Source organism: Chlorocebus sabaeus, chromosome 6 (assembly GCF_047675955.1).
Source record: "Chlorocebus sabaeus isolate Y175 chromosome 6, mChlSab1.0.hap1, whole genome shotgun sequence".
Classification (NCBI taxonomy): domain Eukaryota; kingdom Metazoa; phylum Chordata; class Mammalia; order Primates; family Cercopithecidae; genus Chlorocebus; species Chlorocebus sabaeus.
Genome location: NC_132909.1, coordinates 11,725,683 through 11,729,782, shown reverse-complemented (window position 1 = coordinate 11,729,782; position 4,100 = coordinate 11,725,683). Strand labels below are relative to the sequence as shown.

At 41.6% G+C, this 4,100-nt stretch overlaps 1 pseudogene; it reads left to right on the top strand.

The window, feature by feature from the left end:
* The first annotated feature begins 1,124 nt into the window (after positions 1 to 1,124).
* Positions 1,125 to 3,375, top strand: LOC103234897 (ATP-dependent clpX-like chaperone, mitochondrial; annotated as a pseudogene).
* Positions 3,376 to 4,100: the final 725 nt, after the last annotated feature.

Genomic DNA, 4,100 nt, shown 5'->3' with positions numbered 1-4,100 from the left:
GCTCTCTCTTACAGGGACAATGAAAATACATTTTCAAAATGTGAATAACCCCCAAAATGTCAGGTGAGGCACATAAAACGAAAATCGGGCAGCTTCAGTAGAGAACACAAGACAAAATGAAATGCGACAAATTACTGGAAACGTTGAGGGAAGTGACAGTTCTGGGTCAGGGGAGGCAGAAACAGCTACAACTTGGGAGCTGTGGCCAGTGTGTTCTCTGAGAGGTAGCTATGCAGACCCAAGCTGTCAACCAACCCTAGAAACCTCTGAGGGGGTGAGTCTGGTAATGCAGCCTGACTCTGGTGACTCAGCCTGAGTGGGAGCAGTTTCACTCCCCAACTCTCTGTGTAATTTAATCTTGTGTTTGCAGCCAATACCTAGCCAATACAGAAAATTAATATCTGGGAGGAGGCCAGCAGCTCTTGACATGCAAAGTTCAGATTATTTTCAAGCTTCAAGAAGGGAACCAGCAACAGGGATGAATGAATGAGTAGAGCCACTCACCAGCAAAAAGTGTTGGAATTTTTTCTATGCCACTCCAGCCCCTCATTGCAGTGTTGCTGTAGAGAACTGATGTCCCCAGTTCTGCCCATCTCAGGTATACTCCAGGAGGCTCCCTGGCTGACAGCTTCCTTTCTCTGCCACCTGTGTGAAGGAGCTGCCACTCTCTGTTCTCAGGTCTTGGTGACTGAGGATGGGTCCATTTTTCCTTTTGTTGATGTTGTAAGTGGGACTGGTAATTCTATTTTTGGATTGATTGTTCATTTCCCAATCTTTTAAGACATACCAAAGGATTTTCTCTGTGAGTGTGAGCTTACAGAAAAGAGCTCTCATTGTCTTTGTGGCAACAACACCAGATAATATTGATAATGCATTGCTGGCAATATCTACCTGTGGTTTTCTGTAAAAAGTGCTATGAGTTTGAGGACATTTACATAATAGTCTGGGAAATCCTAGGTTTTAGTAATTAAAAAAATACATCACGAGGCGGGGTTGGGTGTCTACTCTGGTGAGTAGAGGGCTGTGGGGCACAGAAGCGCGAAGCCCTGGCTGCCGGGCAGGTGAACTCTGCACGGGGTCTGGGACCCGCGGAAGGGTTCGGAACCGAGTCAGTGAGCCTTGCCAGCAGGACTCGCACCGCTGAGACCCGGAGGTCCTCAGGGGGCGAAGCCCCAGCCTAGGCCCCGCGGAAATGCCCAGCTGCGGTGCTTGTACTTGCGGCGCGGCTGCCGCCCGGCTCGTCACCTCCTCACTCGCCTCTGCGCAGAGAAGTATTTCTGGTGGTCGCATTCATATATCAGTTTTAGGAAGGCTTGGGACATTTGAAACTCAGATTCTGCGAAGAGCTCCTCTTAGATCTTTTACAGAAACACCAGCATACTTTGCCTCAAAAGATGGGATAAGTAAAGATGGTTCTGGAAATGGAAATAAGAAATCAGCAAGTGAGGGAAGTAGTAAGAAATCAGGCCTTGGGAATTCTGGGAAAGGCGGAAACCAGCTGCGCTGTCCTAAATGTGGCGACTTGTGCACACATATAGAGACCTTTGTGTCATCCACCCGTTTTGTCAAGTGTGAAAAATGTCATCATTTTTTTGTTGTGCTATCTGAAGCAGACTCAAAGAAAAGCATAATTAAAGAAACTGCATCAGCAGCAGAAGCTGTAAAATTGGCATTCCAACAGAAACCACCACCTCCCCCTAAGAAGATTTATAACTACCTCGACAAGTATGTTGTTGGCCAGTCATTTGCTAAGAAGATGCTTTCAGTTGCTGTGTACAATCATTATAAGAGAATACATAATAATATCCCAGCTAATCTGAGACAGCAAGCAGAGGTTGAGAAGCAGACATCATTAACACCAAGAGTTAGAAGTAAGAAGACGGGAGGATGAGTACAGATTTACAAAATTACTTCAGATTGCTGGAATGAGCCCACATGGTAATGCTTTAGGAGCATCAATGCAGCAACAGGTAAATCAACAGGTACCTCAGGAAAAATGAGGAGGTGAAGTATTGGATTCTTCTCATGATGACAGAAAACTTGAAAAAAGTAATATTTTGCTACTTGGACCAACTGGGTCAGGTAAAACTCTGCTGGCACAAACCCTAGCTGAATGCCTTGATGTCCGTTTTGCTATCTGTGAGTGTACAACTATGACTCACGCTGGATACATAGGCGAGGATATTGAATCTGTGATTGCCAAACTACTCCAAGATGCCAATTACAGTGTGGAAAAAGCACAACAAGGAATTGTCTTTCTGGATGAAGTCGATAAGATTGGCAGTGTGCCATGCATTCATCAGTTACGAAATGTAGGTGGAGAAGGCGTTCAGCAAGGCTTATTAAAACTACTAGAAGGCACAATAGTCAATGTTCCAGAAAAGAATTCCCAAAAGCTCCGTGGAGAAACAGTACAAGTTGATACAACAAACATCCTGTTTGTTGCATCTGGTGCCTTCAGTGGTTTAGACAGAATCATCAGCAGGAGGAAAAATGAAAAGTATCTTGGATTTGGAACACCATCTAATCTGGGAAAAGGCAGAAGGGCTACAGCTGCTGCAGACCTTGCTAATAAAGTGGGGAATCAAATACTCACCAAGACATTGAAGAAAAAGATCGGTTATTGCGTCATATGGAAGCCAGAGGTCTGATTGAGTTTGGCATGATTCCTGAGTTTGTGGGACAGTTGCCTGTGGTGGTTCCATTGCATAGCCTAGATGAGAAAACACTTGTACAAATACTAACTGAGCCACGAAATGCTGTTATTCCTCAGTACCGGGCCTTATTCAGCATGGATAAGTGTGAACTGAATGTTACTGAGGATGCTTTGAAAGCTATAGCCAGATTGGCACTAGAATGAAAAACAGGTGCACGAGGCTTTCAGTCCATAATGGAAAAACTATTACTAGAACCAATGTTTGAAGTCCCAATATTCTGATATCGTATGTGTGGAGGTTGACAAAGAAGTAGTAGAAGGAAAAAAGGAACCAGGATACATCCGGGCTCCAACAAAAGAATCCTCTGAAGAGGAGTATGACTCCAGAGTTGAAGAAGAAGGATGGCCCCGCCAAGCAGATGCTGCAAACAACTAAACTGTCATATTGCTGTCCTGTATATACAGCTTTTCCTTCTTTTGTTTAGGATCATAACTGTCTCTACAGTCTGATATTAAAGGCATTGGATCTATCTTGGATGTCATACATGGTCAAAGAAGCCGTTAGGATAAGAATCAGATCGTGTATATTATTGTAACATCACATTGATTTTACAGAGGACGTTATGTGGACTTTAATGACACAGTGTTTAGAGATAAAATGTACTTTATTTTGATTCAGTTTTTTAAACAAACTATGCTTTAACAAAATTCTTAGGAATTCTTTTAAGCAATGCAGGTATTGCAGTAACTGTAGATGTTACAATAATGTTACTCCACGAATGGGAAAATAAATTCTTTAAAATTGAATATTGAGGAAAAAAAATACATCGCTTTGCCTCTAGCAAATAAGAACAATGTCTCTTTGCTGATTCAGCTATATTGAATCTTTCCAAAGCATTTGCTTCAGTTAAAGCAAGTTTCAATTAGTATTCTAATTAGAACAATTTCTAAATTTTTACAGATGAGGTTTCACTATGTTGTACAGGCTGGTCTCAAACTTCTGGCCTCAGGGAATCCTCCTACCTCAGCCTCCTGGGTTGTAGGGATTACATGTGCATGCCACCGAAGCAGGCCAATTGTATTTTTTAAATGGACAAATTATAATTGTGTGCATTTATCTGATACAATGTGATGCTCTAATTCATGTAACGGAGTTCTGGGAAAGGCATACCAACCCACAGTGGTACCTGTGTGGAAAGATTAAATCAAGCTAATTAACATGCCAATTACCTTACTTATATTTTTAGTTTTAATAGAGCCAGTAAATCTTTTCACACTCGAATTTAACTTGTATTAAATTATTTATCTTATACAACTTACACAAATTAAATTAATTAACTTGTTTATCTTATATTAAATTAGGCAATTATAATAACTAGTAAAAATTTTATATACTGGTTTGGCATAAACTTAATTGGTTGGAGTAAAAGTAGGCAAGGATTCG